Source organism: Sinohyriopsis cumingii, chromosome 11 (genome assembly GCF_028554795.1).
Source record: "Sinohyriopsis cumingii isolate HCF-2022 chromosome 11, ASM2855479v2, whole genome shotgun sequence".
Taxonomy (NCBI): Eukaryota; Metazoa; Mollusca; class Bivalvia; order Unionida; family Unionidae; genus Sinohyriopsis; species Sinohyriopsis cumingii.
Genome location: NC_142971.1, coordinates 99,775,641 through 99,794,843, shown reverse-complemented (window position 1 = coordinate 99,794,843; position 19,203 = coordinate 99,775,641). Strand labels below are relative to the sequence as shown.

Below are 19,203 nucleotides of genomic sequence, written 5' to 3'. Positions count from 1 at the left end.
TTTACGTCTTAGGCGCTGTACTAAGTCCACATAATTATTATTATTATTATTATTATTATTATTATTATTATTATTATTATCAATTGTGGGAATTTCCAAAATACTGATAAACAATTCTTCCCAAATATTTCTTCATTTTGATTTAGCAACTAACATTGTAAGTCAGCAATAATTCATTTTTAGGACTAACATCTTTCTTTCTTTGCTTTTTTTTTTTTGGTCATTTTTTTTTCTTCTTCTTCTTTTTTGTGTTTTAACCATTGATATCACCTCACCGGATTGCGCGATCCTTTTGGCCACTGCTTTCGAATGTCCGATACCCCGTAATCATACTTCCCACAAAACTGTGAACTCATTATTGTAACCTTCTTGACTTGATCTAAGATAGGTTTCTTTCACATATGTACGGTGCAGTCTTTATTTTCTCCACGTTGCAAAGTTTCATCTAACTCATCAGAACAGGAAAGAACTGACAGTACCTTGCAGTGCTAGTCTCTTTTCTTCTCTTCAATTTAAGACATATTAACTTTTAGTCGCAGATTTTAAAATTCCTTTGAGATTTGTGTTACATTGCGAATTATATATTATGTTATTGTTTGAATCGTAAGATTAATGCATTTAATTCTCAAACGATGCATTGCATTCTTTAGCTTACTTAAATCGAGAACTATTATCAAAACTCGCAATTGATAAATCATTTTAAAAAATCCATATTTTCATTCGTTTAGATTGAGCATCCGAAACTGGACGGCAGCAATTTAATTTTAAGACTTAGTATTTTCACCAATACAATCATCGCATTCTATACCGCGATGTTGTGACCACCGAATTCAGGTGTCCGAGAGGCGGTGATCGTACCTCCATTAAAACCGTGAACACATCCTGCATGCATATCTCATGCAGTTATTGTTGATTGAACCGAGAAGTCTTTATACGTCTTCACGGTGCATTCTTCGTTTTGTCTCCGTTACAACGTTTGAGTAAACTCTTTAGAACACGAAACAACTGATAGTAGCTTGCAGTGGTAGTGTCTCATTACTTTAAATATATTGTCTGTTAGGTGGAGCTTTTAGACTGGCGTTGACTTTTGTGCTTCTGTCCGTATATTTTAATAATATTCGTATCATAATATGAATGCATTCAATTTGCATATGATATAGTGGATGCGTTAGATTTACTGGAATCAAGAAGAAATGCTGACAGAATGATCAACATATCTTAGAGTTGATTAAATTGGGTACTCTATCCCGTTCGCATGGACATGTGGATACGCTCTCATTTAGGGACATTTTAGGAAAGGAGAGAAATACTTGCAGGTATATCTATATTCATTTTGACAACAATTGAAAATCAGTGGAAGCTAAATCATAACCACCTACCCTCGGACTTTCACCCATGACCCTTAGATTAAATGTCGGATGCTCTAGCGACTGAGATTGGGGCACTACTCATCCAAATTCTGTCAGTTTGTCAGTCTCGGATTTTGCTGCGTAGCCCTTTCCATTACATATTTAAAGGGCGCGGCCATGTTTGTATCACATGACGTTTAGCACTTATGGTGCAGATAGATGCCCAGAGCTCGGTTCAAACGAAAATGCTTTTCTTTACATTTCACGTTAATATCATTTAATTGCACAAGTCTTTGGAATTAAGAGTTTTTTGTTATGAAAACAAAATTCAGTAAATGCGTCCCCCACTGCTGCCATCATATTTGCATTTCCAGTAATGCTGCATATTAGTTCGTTAACTGAGAAATGAATGAGTCATAATTACCCAATAGTATTACGAATCTATGGTCATACACTAAAAAACAAACATAAGCAAAACCAAAACGGTTTCTAATACTGAACAAATAATTCAGTTAACAAAATTGTAAAATGAAAATATAAGAGGGACTTACAGCATTATGAATTGCATCCAAAATCATCCCAAAATGTTATCTTCAAGTCCAAAGGAATAGAATGTTCCGAATAAAATCTACATCCTCAAATGCATTGGTCTACCAACAGTTCTGATATATCACAATGGCATTTTCAAGAATTCTTTAGAAATAATTCACAGTAGGCCAAAAATAATATTTTAACCCACGTAGCATTTTGTGGCTCCAATGAATAATTCAAACAAATGTTTGCTTCCAAATAATATCTAAACACAACAATAAATATACCTGAAGAATAATGTTACAAGAAGAACATACAAAATATGACTGACCAAATAGTCCAACTCCACGTACTTAAATACAGACAATAAGGAGTGAAAACTCATTAGCTACTACTCACTACGTGACAATGAACAAATATCCCTAAAAGCTCCGGTGGCCTAGTAATTACAGCGTACGCCTCGGATGCGGCAGTTCGTGGGATCGATCCCCGGCCGACTCATACCAAAGACTTACAAATATGGTACTAACAGCTGCCTTGCTTGGGGCTCAGCATTAAGAGGTTAGTGTTAGGACTGGTCGGCCGGATCTCAGGATAAAGTGACTGGGTGGGACATCATGCTACATGTCTGCGGCATGATGCCCCAGTGCTAGCCATCACTATAAACTGCCACACTGCAGACATCGTAGCGATATGACTGAAAAATTCTTAAAAGCTACCTTAAAAATACAAATCACATGCACACACAAACACACACACACACACACACACACACACACACACACACACAAATCTCCCATGTCGTAGAAATAAAACCACCACATCTAACACAACACCTTCCGTATTTATGTATTTTCTCCTGTACCGATCCATAGAAGAAAATCACAAATATGTATAGAGAACAATTAATTGGAAGCAAGTTTATCAACTTACAGGTACTATTTAATTGATTATGTAGTGTGTAAGCATTGCTTTCTCTGGAAACAAAAAATTTCAAGACAGGTGATTTTCACATGTGTAATTAACTGAGAGAAATTAAGGAAAGAATGCGAAGATTTAAGAGAAGAGCAGAAGGATAGTGTTTGTGTTGTCCGGACTGTAAAATCATAACTGTTAACACAAAGAAACAATGACTTGTCTTAACTTTAGCAACTTGCTCGGCTAATGACACATTTGTGCATTTCCTTAGGCAGCAAAATTTAAATTCCTCCGTGAATGGTTGATTGCCATATAAACTGGATTATTGTTTCCATAAGGGGCTAACATCTAAGATCCAATCAATCCTAGACGCTAGCTATGTGAAGTTGATGAGATAACGATTAACCATGTTGCGCATAACTACCCGAGCCAACATTCGACCATGCATTAACAAGTAGCCCGCCTAGCTCAGTCGGTAGAGCATCAGACTGGAAATCAATTCTTACCGAGGGAAAAACTGACCAAATGTATTTCAGTGAACCACTCATTTGGTGGGATAATGTAAAATACAAAATTAAAAAATTTTCCCAAGTATACTGTACAAGAAGAAATAAGGAAAGATTACAAGAATACTTTACATTGCAAAATAAATTAAAATCATTTTCAGAAAAAGTCGCAAATAAAGAACCATATGACATTAACAAATATGAAGAACTAAAACATCAGCTAAGTGACTATGAAACTGATTTTTGTCGGGGTGCTATATTGAGATCTAAGGCCAAATGGGCAATTGAAAGCGATAGAAATACTAAATATTTTCTAAATCTTGAGAAATATCGACACAACAAAAATGTAATCAATGAATTGATTGATGATGATGGTGTAATTATTTCAAATACAAGCGGAATCTTAGATGAAATACATCAGTTTTATAGTCATTTATATTCTTCGGTAACTGTTGATGATAATTGTACTGATTCACTTTTAAATTTTGTAAACTGTTCTGTATCTGATGAGGATAAAGATATGTGTGATGCCATAATAACAGTTGATGAAATACATACAGCTATAAAAGGGATGGCTAAAAATAAAAGCCCCGGCCCGGACGGATTGACAGTAGAGTGGTATTGTAAATTTTATGATTGTATATATGATATTCTGTTGCACATCTTTCAGAGTGTTAAGAATGACAATATTATGTCGAGATCAATGAGATTTGGGGTTATATCACTTATTTATAAAAATAAGGGGGATAATAGAAGATTGCAAAATTGGCGTCCTATCAGTTTACTTAATGTAGATTATAAAATTTTGGCAAGGATTTTGTCTACACGTTTAAAAATGGTATTACCCAAAATTATTTCTCAAACTCAGACATGTTGTATAGTTGGGAGAGATATTGCTGATACTATAGTCACTGTAAGAGATATTATAGATATGGTTGAGAGAGACAATCTTGAGGGATATATCTTAAAAATTGATCAAGAAAAAGCGTTTGACAGAGTTTGCCACTCATATTTGATTTCTGTTTTACGAAAGTTCGGTTTTGGTGACAATTTTATTCAGTGGATAAAGATATTTTATAATGAAATTAAAAGTAGTGTTAAATGCAATGGTCATCTAACGAAACCCTTTTTAATTAAAAATTCAGTCAGACAAGGTTGTCCTATATCAGCAATGTTATATGTATTAGCAGCAGAACCCTTAGGACTCGCTATCAAAGCAAATCCCACTATCAAAGGTATTCCACTCCCACTGTCTAGTAATACAAGTAAAGTTTTTCAACATGCAGATGATACAACCTTGACATTAGCGGACACACAATCCATTAATCAATCTTTTAATGTACTTGACTTGTATTGTAAAGGATCTGGTGCAAAGGTGAACAAGGAAAAGACAGAACTTCTGTGTATTGGATCTGGTAAACTTACTGATGATTATTGCAAACAATTACAAATTCAAATGTGTGATCAAGTCATCTTAATTTTGGGAGCTTATGTGGGAAAATGTGCAAAGTTATGTGAGCAACTGAACTGGAATGATAGATTGTCTAAAATTAAAAACTTATTGCAACTGTGGTCACAGAGATATTTGACAATACAAGGAAAAGTAACAGTTGTTAATAACTTATTAGTTTCTAGAGTATTGTACATAGTGTCAGTTCAGCCTCTTCCTGATATGATTGCTGATGAATTGAAGCAATTATTTCTCAGATTTATCTGGTCAGGAAAGTCCCATTTGGTTCACTATTATACAATAATTGGTGATAAGCGAAATGGCGGACTACAGTTAACTGATATAAAGATGAAAATGTATGCATTCAGACTAAAATTTTTAAAAAGATACTTTGATGTGAATTGCCATGCTATGTGGAAAAATACCTTTGATCACTTTTTATCTACTGTCCTGAACATGAGGTTGACCAAAGAGTTGTTTCTCATGTCTTTAAATAAGCAACAATTGAATACCCTACCTATATTTTACAGAGAAATGTTTCATGCATGGGAAAAACTTAGAAATAATATCGATACAAATATTGATGTGAGGAATGTTTTTGAACAACCTCTCTTTTTAAATCCTAATATTACATGTGCTGGTAAAACGTTGTTTTTCGCAGAATTTATAGAAGCAGGAATTGTTCGTGTTCAGGATATTACATATGAATTTGTACCTGGAATACTACCTTATAGAGCTATTCAAGAAATGATATACAAATCAAATTCTGAGATCAAAACAGATAAGATAAAAAAAGACTATAATTGCATAATAGAAAGTATACCATTAGGCTGGAGAAATATTGTTGCAACAGAGTCAAAACCCACTGTAACCAATGGGAGAAATAATATGTTTCTCAGAGTTGATACAAAATTATATGACCTCTGTTTATGTACAACACAACTATTTTACAAGCTTTTATGTACGTTGATTTTTCAAGAACCAGCTTCTGTTTCCTTTTGGAGTAAGATATTTAGTTTGGAAAAGCATAAATACTGGAAATTGATACACCTACCTTTCAAGACCCCAGATTGTATAGATTTGGATTACAGAATAATGCACAATCGAATATTTACAAAAGAGAGACTAAAATACTATGGCAAAATTGATAATGACTTATGTCCAGTGTGCCAATTGGAAACAGAGGATTTATTTCACATGTTTTTGAAATGTCCTGAATTAAGCTCTTTTAAGAATTATATTGTATATATAGTTGAGATTCTTTTTAAAAATTGTAGAGTTGGTGTTCTCAATAGCACTTCTTTTGAACAAATGCTCATGATAGGATATAACAAAGAAACAAAATCAGTAAATAGTTATTTTTTGAACTACATTCTGAGCATTGCTCGATTGTGCATTTACAAAAGAAGAAACATTATGTCTTTATTAGGGAAACAAATAGACATCGAAAGATTGTTCCAATATTTGACTAGAAAATATATATTATATGCGTATCAACATTACAAAGACAAAAATCAGACTTTGATTACGAAGTATTTTGTAAAAGATAATCCTTTAATGAGAATAGAAGAGGATAAAGTGTTTATTACATTGTAGAATCATTGTTTTGTACTATAGCATTACAAAAAAAATTTTTAGAATCATTGTTCTGTAATATAGCTTAATAAAATACTATTGTAGAATCATTGTTTTGTAATATAGCATTACAAACTACTATGTACATACTGACTGTATATTTTTAACTTATATACTGTACAAAGCTTTTTTTAAATAAAGAAAGAAAAAAAAAAAAAAAAAAAAAAAAAAAAAAAAGAGCATCAGACTTTTAATCTGAGGGTCGTGAGTTCGAGTCCCACGGTGGGCGTACAATTTTTAATACCATTACAAATTTATACTACACTTTGTACACGCGTCTATTTGGCTACAAATAGGTGTGATGGTAAATGTCCCACAGAAACGTTTTCTTTTCTCATATAATCATTTTTATGTTGAATTTTGATATCCTCCTCTTCAAATTCATTAGCTTGTCAATGTCTTTCTGGTTTCGACACAGCCCTCATAAAGGTACTGATTATGGTAGTGACCCTGTATGTACCCATCCAGATAAAAAGTGAATGAAATATGTAAGTTCATTTACATATTCTATATACTTCTATTGAAGCCTTTTGTTTTGTAATTCAATAGTGTTGGGATTTTTCTATCCTATCCTTGTACTGGTGTATATTTTTGTTTGTTATCTAATATTTTCGAGCTCTTAGCGCTTTTACGTCTTAGGCGCTGTACTAAGTCCACATAATTATTATTATTATTATTATTATTATTATTATTATCAATTGTGGCAATTTCCAAAATACTGATAAACAATTCTTCCCAAATATTTCTTCATTTTGATTTAGCAACTAACATTGTAAGTCAGCAATAATTCATTTTTAGGACTAACATCTTTCTTTCTTTGCTTTTTTTTTTTTTTGGTCATTTTTTTTTCTTCTTCTTCTTTTTTGTGTTTTAACCATTGATATCACCTCACCGGATTGCGCGATCCTTTTGGCCACTGCTTTCGAATGTCCGATACCCCGTAATCATACTTCCCACAAAACTGTGAACTCATTATTGTAACCTTCTTGACTTGATCTAAGATAGGTTTCTTTCACATATGTACGGTGCAGTCTTTATTTTCTCCACGTTGCAAAGTTTCATCTAACTCATCAGAACAGGAAAGAACTGACAGTACCTTGCAGTGCTAGTCTCTTTTCTTCTCTTCAATTTAAGACATATTAACTTTTAGTCGCAGATTTTAAAATTCCTTTGAGATTTGTGTTACATTGCGAATTATATATTATGTTATTGTTTGAATCGTAAGATTAATGCATTTAATTCTCAAACGATGCATTGCATTCTTTAGCTTACTTAAATCGAGAACTATTATCAAAACTCGCAATTGATAAATCATTTTAAAAAGATCCATATTTTCATTCATTTAGATTGAGCATCCGAAACTGGACGGCAGCAATTTAATTTTAAGACTTAGTATTTTCATCAATACAATCATCGCATTCTATACCGCGATGTTGTGACCACCGAATTCAGGTGTCCGAGAGGCGGTGATCGTACCTCCATTAAAACCGTGAACACATCCTGCATGCATATCTCATGCAGTTATTGTTGATTGAACCGAGAAGTCTTTATACGTCTTCACGGTGCATTCTTCGTTTTGTCTCCGTTACAACGTTTGAGTAAACTCTTTAGAACACGAAACAACTGATAGTAGCTTGCAGTGGTAGTGTCTCATTACTTTAAACATATTGTCTGTTAGGTGGAGCTTTTAGACTGGCGTTGACTTTTGTGCTTCTGTCCGTATATTTTAATAATATTCGTATCATAATATGAATGCATTCAATTTGCATATGATATAGTGGATGCGTTAGATTTACTGGAATCAAGAAGAAATGCTGACAGAATGATCAACATATCTTAGAGTTGATTAAATTGGGTACTCTATCCCGTTCGCATGGACATGTGGATACGCTCTCATTTAGGGACATTTTAGGAAAGGAGAGAAATACTTGCAGGTATATCTATATTCATTTTGACAACAATTGAAAATCAGTGGAAGCTAAATCATAACCACCTACCCTCGGACTTTCACCCATGACCCTTAGATTAAATGTCGGATGCTCTAGCGACTGAGATTGGGGCACTACTCATCCAAATTCTGTCAGTTTGTCAGTCTCGGATTTTGCTGCGTAGCCCTTTCCATTACATATTTAAAGGGCGCGGCCATGTTTGTATCACATGACGTTTAGCACTTATGGTGCAGATAGATGCCCAGAGCTCGGTTCAAACGAAAATGCTTTTCTTTACATTTCACGTTAATATCATTTAATTGCACAAGTCTTTGGAATTAAGAGTTTTTTGTTATGAAAACAAAATTCAGTAAATGCGTCCCCCACTGCTGCCATCATATTTGCATTTCCAGTAATGCTGCATATTAGTTCGTTAACTGAGAAATGAATGAGTCATAATTACCCAATAGTATTACGAATCTATGGTCATACACTAAAAAACAAACATAAGCAAAACCAAAACGGTTTCTAATACTGAACAAATAATTCAGTTAACAAAATTGTAAAATGAAAATATAAGAGGGACTTACAGCATTATGAATTGCATCCAAAATCATCCCAAAATGTTATCTTCAAGTCCAAAGGAATAGAATGTTCCGAATAAAATCTACATCCTCAAATGCATTGGTCTACCAACAGTTCTGATATATCACAATGGCATTTTCAAGAATTCTTTAGAAATAATTCACAATAGGCCAAAAATAATATTTTAACCCACGTAGCATTTTGTGGCTCCAATGAATAATTCAAACAAATGTTTGCTTCCAAATAATATCTAAACACAACAATAAATATACCTGAAGAATAATGTTACAAGAAGAACATACAAAATATGACTGACCAAATAGTCCAACTCCACGTACTTAAATAAAGACAATAAGGAGTGAAAACTCATTAGCTACTACTCACTACGTGACAATGAACAAATATCCCTAAAAGCTCCGGTGGCCTAGTAATTACAGCGTACGCCTCGGATGCGGGAGTTCGTGGGATCGATCCCCGGCTGAGTCATACCAAACACTTACAAATATGGTACTAACAGCTGCCTTGCTTGGGGCTCAGCATTAAGAGGTTAGTGTTAGGACTGGTCGGCCGGATCTCAGGATAAAGTGACTGGGTGGGACATCATGCCACATGTCTGCGGCATGATGCCCCAGTGCTAGCCATCACTATAAACTGCCACACTGCAGACATCGTAGCGATATGACTGAAAAATTCTTAAAAGCTACCTTAAAAATACAAATCACATGCACACACAAACACACACACACACACACACACACACACACACACAAATCTCCCATGTCGTAGAAATAAAACCACCACATCTAACACAACACCTTCCGTATTTATGTATTTTCTCCTGTACCGATCCATAGAAGAAAATCACAAATATGTATAGAGAACAATTAATTGGAAGCAAGTTTATCAACTTACAGGTACTATTTAATTGATTATGTAGTGTGTAAGCATTGCTTTCTCTGGAAACAAAAAATTTCAAGACAGGTGATTTTCACATGTGTAATTAACTGAGAGAAATTAAGGAAAGAATGCGCAGATTTAAGAGAAGAGCAGAAGGATAGTGTTTGTGTTGTCCGGACTGTAAAATCATAACTGTTAACACAAAGAAACAATGACTTGTCTTAACTTTAGCAACTTGCTCGGCTAATGACACATTTGTGCATTTCCTTAGGCAGCAAAATTTAAATTCCTCCGTGAATGGTTGATTGCCATATAAACTGGATTATTGTTTCCATAAGGGGCTAACATCTAAGATCCAATCAATCCTAGACGCTAGCTATGTGAAGTTGATGAGATAACGATTAACCATGTTGCGCATAACTACCCGAGCCAACATTCGACCATGCATTAACAAGTAGCCCGCCTAGCTCAGTCGGTAGAGCATCAGACTTTTAATCTGAGGGTCGTGAGTTCGAGTCCCACGGTGGGCGTACAATTTTTAATACCATTACAAATTTATACTACACTTTGTACACGCGTCTGTTTGGCTACAAATAGGTGTGATGGTAAATGTCCCACAGAAACGTTTTCTTTTCTCATATAATCATTTTTATGTTGAATTTTGATATCCTCTTCTTCAAATTCATTAGCTTGTCAATGTCTTTCTGGTTTCGACACAGCCCTCATAAAGGTACTGATTATGGTAGTGACCCTGTATGTACCCATCCAGATAAAAAGTGAATGAAATATGTAAGTTCATTTACATATTCTATATACTTCTATTGAAGCCTTTTGTTTTGTAATTCAATAGTGTTGGGATTTTTCTATCCTATCCTTGTACTGGTGTATATTTTTGTTTGTTATCTAATATTTTCGAGCTCTTAGCGCTTTTACGTCTTAGGCGCTGTACTAAGTCCACATAATTATTATTATTATTATTATTATTATTATTATTATTATTATTATCAATTGTGGGAATTTCCAAAATACTGATAAACAATTCTTCCCAAATATTTCTTCATTTTGATTTAGCAACTAACATTGTAAGTCAGCAATAATTCATTTTTAGGACTAACATCTTTCTTTCTTTGCGTTTTTTTTTGGTCATTTTTTTTTCTTCTTCTTCTTTTTTGTGTTTTAACCATTGATATCACCTCACCGGATTGCGCAATCCTTTTGGCCACTGCTTTCGAATGTCCGGTACCCCGTAATCATACTTCCCACAAAACTGTGAACTCATTATTGTAACCTTCTTGACTTGATCTAAGATAGGTTTCTTTCACATATGTACGGTGCAGTCTTTATTTTCTCCACGTTGCAAAGTTTCATCTAACTCATCAGAACAGGAAAGAACTGACAGTACCTTGCAGTGCTAGTCTCTTTTCTTCTCTTCAATTTAAGACATATTAACTTTTAGTCGCAGATTTTAAAATTCCTTTGAGATTTGTGTTACATTGCGAATTATATATTATGTTATTGTTTGAATCGTAAGATTAATGCATTTAATTCTCAAACGATGCATTGCATTCTTTAGCTTACTTAAATCGAGAACTATTATCAAAACTCGCAATTGATAAATCATTTTAAAAAGATCCATATTTTCATTCATTTAGATTGAGCATCCGAAACTGGACGGCAGCAATTTAATTTTAAGACTTAGTATTTTCATCAATACAATCATCGCATTCTATACCGCGATGTTGTGACCACCGAATTCAGGTGTCCGAGAGGCGGTGATCGTACCTCCATTAAAACCGTGAACACATCCTGCATGCATATCTCATGCAGTTATTGTTGATTGAACCGAGAAGTCTTTATACGTCTTCACGGTGCATTCTTCGTTTTGTCTCCGTTACAACGTTTGAGTAAACTCTTTAGAACACGAAACAACTGATAGTAGCTTGCAGTGGTAGTGTCTCATTACTTTAAACATATTGTCTGTTAGGTGGAGCTTTTAGACTGGCGTTGACTTTTGTGCTTCTGTCCGTATATTTTAATAATATTCGTATCATAATATGAATGCATTCAATTTGCATATGATATAGTGGATGCGTTAGATTTACTGGAATCAAGAAGAAATGCTGACAGAATGATCAACATATCTTAGAGTTGATTAAATTGGGTACTCTATCCCGTTCGCATGGACATGTGGATACGCTCTCATTTAGGGACATTTTAGGAAAGGAGAGAAATACTTGCAGGTATATCTATATTCATTTTGACAACAATTGAAAATCAGTGGAAGCTAAATCATAACCACCTACCCTCGGACTTTCACCCATGACCCTTAGATTAAATGTCGGATGCTCTAGCGACTGAGATTGGGGCACTACTCATCCAAATTCTGTCAGTTTGTCAGTCTCGGATTTTGCTGCGTAGCCCTTTCCATTACATATTTAAAGGGCGCGGCCATGTTTGTATCACATGACGTTTAGCACTTATGGTGCAGATAGATGCCCAGAGCTCGGTTCAAACGAAAATGCTTTTCTTTATATTTCACGTTAATATCATTTAATTGCACAAGTCTTTGGAATTAAGAGTTTTTTGTTATGAAAACAAAATTCAGTAAATGCGTCCCCCACTGCTGCCATCATATTTGCATTTCCAGTAATGCTGCATATTAGTTCGTTAACTGAGAAATGAATGAGTCATAATTACCCAATAGTATTACGAATCTATGGTCATACACTAAAAAACAAACATAAGCAAAACCAAAACGGTTTCTAATACTGAACAAATAATTCAGTTAACAAAATTGTAAAATGAAAATATAAGAGGGACTTACAGCATTATGAATTGCATCCAAAATCATCCCAAAATGTTATCTTCAAGTCCAAAGGAATAGAATGTTCCGAATAAAATCTACATCCTCAAATGCATTGGTCTACCAACAGTTCTGATATATCACAATGGCATTTTCAAGAATTCTTTAGAAATAATTCACAATAGGCCAAAAATAATATTTTAACCCACGTAGCATTTTGTGGCTCCAATGAATAATTCAAACAAATGTTTGCTTCCAAATAATATCTAAACACAACAATAAATATACCTGAAGAATAATGTTACAAGAAGAACATACAAAATATGACTGACCAAATAGTCCAACTCCACGTACTTAAATACAGACAATAAGGAGTGAAAACTCATTAGCTACTACTCACTACGTGACAATGAACAAATATCCCTAAAAGCTCCGGTGGCCTATTAATTACAGCGTACCCCTCGGATGCGCAGTTCGTGGGATCGATCCCCGGCCGACTCATACCAAAGACTTACAAATATGGTACTAACAGCTGCCTTGCTTGGGGCTCAGCATTAAGAGGTTAGTGTTAGGACTGGTCGGCCGGATCTCAGGATAAAGTGACTGGGTGGGACATCATGCTACATGTCTGCGGCATGATGCCCCAGTGCTAGCCATCACTATAAACTGCCACACTGCAGACATCGTAGCGATATGACTGAAAAATTCTTAAAAGCTACCTTAAAAATACAAATCACATGCACACACAAACACACACACACACACACACACACACACACACACACAAATCTCCCATGTCGTAGAAATAAAACCACCACATCTAACACAACACCTTCCGTATTTATGTATTTTCTCCTGTACCGATCCATAGAAGAAAATCACAAATATGTATAGAGAACAATTAATTGGAAGCAAGTTTATCAACTTACAGGTACTATTTAATTGATTATGTAGTGTGTAAGCATTGCTTTCTCTGGAAACAAAAAATTTCAAGACAGGTGATTTTCACATGTGTAATTAACTGAGAGAAATTAAGGAAAGAATGCGAAGATTTAAGAGAAGAGCAGAAGGATAGTGTTTGTGTTGTCCGGACTGTAAAATCATAACTGTTAACACAAAGAAACAATGACTTGTCTTAACTTTAGCAACTTGCTCGGCTAATGACACATTTGTGCATTTCCTTAGGCAGCAAAATTTAAATTCCTCCGTGAATGGTTGATTGCCATATAAACTGGATTATTGTTTCCATAAGGGGCTAACATCTAAGATCCAATCAATCCTAGACGCTAGCTATGTGAAGTTGATGAGATAACGATTAACCATGTTGCGCATAACTACCCGAGCCAACATTCGACCATGCATTAACAAGTAGCCCGCCTAGCTCAGTCGGTAGAGCATCAGACTTTTAATCTGAGGGTCGTGAGTTCGAGTCCCACGGTGGGCGTACAATTTTTAATACCATTACAAATTTATACTACACTTTGTACACGCGTCTATTTGGCTACAAATAGGTGTGATGGTAAATGTCCCACAGAAACGTTTTCTTTTCTCATATAATCATTTTTATGTTGAATTTTGATATCCTCTTCTTCAAATTCATTAGCTTGTCAATGTCTTTCTGGTTTCGACACAGCCCTCATAAAGGTACTGATTATGGTAGTGACCCTGTATGTACCCATCCAGATAAAAAGTGAATGAAATATGTAAGTTCATTTACATATTCTATATACTTCTATTGAAGCCTTTTGTTTTGTAATTCAATAGTGTTGGGATTTTTCTATCCTATCCTTGTACTGGTGTATATTTTTGTTTGTTATCTAATATTTTCGAGCTCTTAGCGCTTTTACGTCTTAGGCGCTGTACTAAGTCCACATAATTATTATTATTATTATTATTATTATTATTATCAATTGTGGGAATTTCCAAAATACTGATAAACAATTCTTCCCAAATATTTCTTCATTTTGATTTAGCAACTAACATTGTAAGTCAGCAATAATTCATTTTTAGGACTAACATCTTTCTTTCTTTGCTTTTTTTTTTTTGGTCATTTTTTTTTCTTCTTCTTCTTTTTTGTGTTTTAACCATTGATATCACCTCACCGGATTGCGCGATCCTTTTGGCCACTGCTTTCGAATGTCCGATACCCCGTAATCATACTTCCCACAAAACTGTGAACTCATTATTGTAACCTTCTTGACTTGATCTAAGATAGGTTTCTTTCACATATGTACGGTGCAGTCTTTATTTTCTCCACGTTGCAAAGTTTCATCTAACTCATCAGAACAGGAAAGAACTGACAGTACCTTGCAGTGCTAGTCTCTTTTCTTCTCTTCAATTTAAGACATATTAACTTTTGGTCGCAGATTTTAAAATTCCTTTGAGATTTGTGTTACATTGCGAATTATATATTATGTTATTGTTTGAATCGTAAGATTAATGCATTTAATTCTCAAACGATGCATTGCATTCTTTAGCTTACTTAAATCGAGAACTATTATCAAAACTCGCAATTGATAAATCATTTTAAAAAATCCATATTTTCATTCGTTTAGATTGAGCATCCGAAACTGGACGGCAGCAATTTAATTTTAAGACTTAGTATTTTCACCAATACAATCATCGCATTCTATACCGCGATGTTGTGACCACCGAATTCAGGTGTCCGAGAGGCGGTGATCGTACCTCCATTAAAACCGTGAACACATCCTGCATGCATATCTCATGCAGTTATTGTTGATTGAACCGAGAAGTCTTTATACGTCTTCACGGTGCATTCTTCGTTTTGTCTCCGTTACAACGTTTGAGTAAACTCTTTAGAACACGAAACAACTGATAGTAGCTTGCAGTGGTAGTGTCTCATTACTTTAAATATATTGTCTGTTAGGTGGAGCTTTTAGACTGGCGTTGACTTTTGTGCTTCTGTCCGTATATTTTAATAATATTCGTATCATAATATGAATGCATTCAATTTGCATATGATATAGTGGATGCGTTAGATTTACTGGAATCAAGAAGAAATGCTGACAGAATGATCAACATATCTTAGAGTTGATTAAATTGGGTACTCTATCCCGTTCGCATGGACATGTGGATACGCTCTCATTTAGGGACATTTTAGGAAAGGAGAGAAATACTTGCAGGTATATCTATATTCATTTTGACAACAATTGAAAATCAGTGGAAGCTAAATCATAACCACCTACCCTCGGACTTTCACCCATGACCCTTAGATTAAATGTCGGATGCTCTAGCGACTGAGATTGGGGCACTACTCATCCAAATTCTGTCAGTTTGTCAGTCTCGGATTTTGCTGCGTAGCCCTTTCCATTACATATTTAAAGGGCGCGGCCATGTTTGTATCACATGACGTTTAGCACTTATGGTGCAGATAGATGCCCAGAGCTCGGTTCAAACGAAAATGCTTTTCTTTACATTTCACGTTAATATCATTTAATTGCACAAGTCTTTGGAATTAAGAGTTTTTTGTTATGAAAACAAAATTCAGTAAATGCGTCCCCCACTGCTGCCATCATATTTGCATTTCCAGTAATGCTGCATATTAGTTCGTTAACTGAGAAATGAATGAGTCATAATTACCCAATAGTATTACGAATCTATGGTCATACACTAAAAAACAAACATAAGCAAAACCAAAACGGTTTCTAATACTGAACAAATAATTCAGTTAACAAAATTGTAAAATGAAAATATAAGAGGGACTTACAGCATTATGAATTGCATCCAAAATCATCCCAAAATGTTATCTTCAAGTCCAAAGGAATAGAATGTTCCGAATAAAATCTACATCCTCAAATGCATTGGTCTACCAACAGTTCTGATATATCACAATGGCATTTTCAAGAATTCTTTAGAAATAATTCACAATAGGCCAAAAATAATATTTTAACCCACGTAGCATTTTGTGGCTCCAATGAATAATTCAAACAAATGTTTGCTTCCAAATAATATCTAAACACAACAATAAATATACCTGAAGAATAATGTTACAAGAAGAACATACAAAATATGACTGACCAAATAGTCCAACTCCACGTACTTAAATACAGACAATAAGGAGTGAAAACTCATTAGCTACTACTCACTACGTGACAATGAACAAATATCCCTAAAAGCTCCGGTGGCCTAGTAATTACAGCGTACGCCTCGGATGCGGCAGTTCGTGGGATCGATCCCCGGCCGACTCATACCAAAGACTTACAAATATGGTACTAACAGCTGCCTTGCTTGGGGCTCAGCATTAAGAGGTTAGTGTTAGGACTGGTCGGCCGGATCTCAGGATAAAGTGATTGGGTGGGACATCATGCTACATGTCTGCGGCATGATGCCCCAGTGCTAGCCATCACTATAAACTGCCACACTGCAGACATCGTAGCGATATGACTGAAAAATTCTTAAAAGCTACCTTAAAAATACAAATCACATGCACACACAAACACACACACACACACACACACACACACACACACACACACACACACAAATCTCCCATGTCGTAGAAATAAAACCACCACATCTAACACAACACCTTCCGTATTTATGTATTTTCTCCTGTACCGATCCATAGAAGAAAATCACAAATATGTATAGAGAACAATTAATTGGAAGCAAGTTTATCAACTTACAGGTACTATTTAATTGATTATGTAGTGTGTAAGCATTGCTTTCTCTGGAAACAAAAAATTTCAAGACAGGTGATTTTCACATGTGTAATTAACTGAGAGAAATTAAGGAAAGAATGCGAAGATTTAAGAGAAGAGCAGAAGGATAGTGTTTGTGTTGTCCGGACTGTAAAATCATAACTGTTAACACAAAGAAACAATGACTTGTCTTAACTTTAGCAACTTGCTCGGCTAATGACACATTTGTGCATTTCCTTAGGCAGCAAAATTTAAATTCCTCCGTGAATGGTTGATTGCCATATAAACTGGATTATTGTTTCCATAAGGGGCTAACATCTAAGATCCAATCAATCCTAGACGCTAGCTATGTGAAGTTGATGAGATAACGATTAACCATGTTGCGCATAACTACCCGAGCCAACATTCGACCATGCATTAACAAGTAGCCCGCCTAGCTCAGTCGGTAGAGCATCAGACTTTTAATCTGAGGGTCGTGAGTTCGAGTCCCACGGTGGGCGTACAATTTTTAATACCATTACAAATTTATACTACACTTTGTACACGCGTCTATTTGGCTACAAATAGGTGTGATGGTAAATGTCCCACAGAAACGTTTTCTTTTCTCATATAATCATTTTTATGTTGAATTTTGATATCCTCTTCTTCAAATTCATTAGCTTGTCAATGTCTTTCTGGTTTCGACACAGCCCTCATAAAGGTACTGATTATGGTAGTGACCCTGTATGTACCCATCCAGATAAAAAGTGAATGAAATATGTAAGTTCATTTACATATTCTATATACTTCTATTGAAGCCTTTTGTTTTGTAATTCAATAGTGTTGGGATTTTTCTATCCTATCCTTGTTCTGGTGTATATTTATGTTTGTTATCTAATATTTTCGAGCTCTTAGCGCTTTTACGTCTTAGGCGCTGTACTAAGTCCACATAATTATTATTATTATTATTATTATTATTATTATTATTATTATTATTATTATTATTATTATCAATTGTGGGAATTTCCAAAATACTGATAAACAATTCTTCCCAAATATTTCTTCATTTTGATTTAGCAACTAACATTGTAAGTCAGCAATAATTCATTTTTAGGACTAACATCTTTCTTTCTTTGCTTTTTTTTTTTTGGTCATTTTTTTTTCTTCTTCTTCTTTCTTGTGTTTTAACCATTGATATCACCTCACCGGATTGCGCGATCCTTTTGGCCACTGCTTTCGAATGTCCGATACCCCGTAATCATACTTCCCACAAAACTGTGAACTCATTATTGTAACCTTCTTGACTTGATCTAAGATAGGTTTCTTTCACATATGTACGGTGCAGTCTTTATTTTCTCCACGTTGCAAAGTTTCATCTAACTCATCAGAACAGGAAAGAACTGACAGTACCTTGCAGTGCTAGTCTCTTTTCTTCTCTTCAATTTAAGACATATTAACTTTTAGTCGCAGATTTTAAAATTCCTTTGAGATTTGTGTTACATTGCGAATTATATATTATGTTATTGTTTGAATCGTAAGATTAATGCATTTAATTCTCAAACGATGCATTGCATTCTTTAGCTTACTTAAATCGAGAACTATTATCAAAACTCGCAATTGATAAATCATTTTAAAAAGATCCATATTTTCATTCGTTTAGATTGAGCATCCGAAACTGGACGGCAGCAATTTAATTTTAAGACTTAGTATTTTCACCAATACAATCATCGCATTCTATACCGCGATGTTGTGACCACCGAATTCAGGTGTCCGAGAGGCGGTGATCGTACCTCCATTAAAACCGTGAACACATCCTGCATGCATATCTCATGCAGTTATTGTTGATTGAACCGAGAAGTCTTTATACGTCTTCACGGTGCATTCTTCGTTTTGTCTCCGTTACAACGTTTGAGTAAACTCTTTAGAACACGAAACAACTGATAGTAGCTTGCAGTGGTAGT

At 34.9% G+C, this 19,203-nt stretch overlaps 3 non-coding genes across 3 annotated transcripts; all 3 read left to right on the top strand.

The window, feature by feature from the left end:
* The first annotated feature begins 10,256 nt into the window (after positions 1 to 10,256).
* Trnak-uuu (transfer RNA lysine (anticodon UUU)) lies at positions 10,257 to 10,329 on the top strand. The gene has a single exon. It is a non-coding gene; the product is annotated as a tRNA-Lys (tRNA).
* Positions 10,330 to 13,973: 3,644 nt separating this feature from the next.
* Trnak-uuu (transfer RNA lysine (anticodon UUU)) lies at positions 13,974 to 14,046 on the top strand. Its single transcript has one exon. It is a non-coding gene; the product is annotated as a tRNA-Lys (tRNA).
* Positions 14,047 to 17,690: 3,644 nt separating this feature from the next.
* Trnak-uuu (transfer RNA lysine (anticodon UUU)) lies at positions 17,691 to 17,763 on the top strand. Its single transcript has one exon. It is a non-coding gene; the product is annotated as a tRNA-Lys (tRNA).
* Positions 17,764 to 19,203: the final 1,440 nt, after the last annotated feature.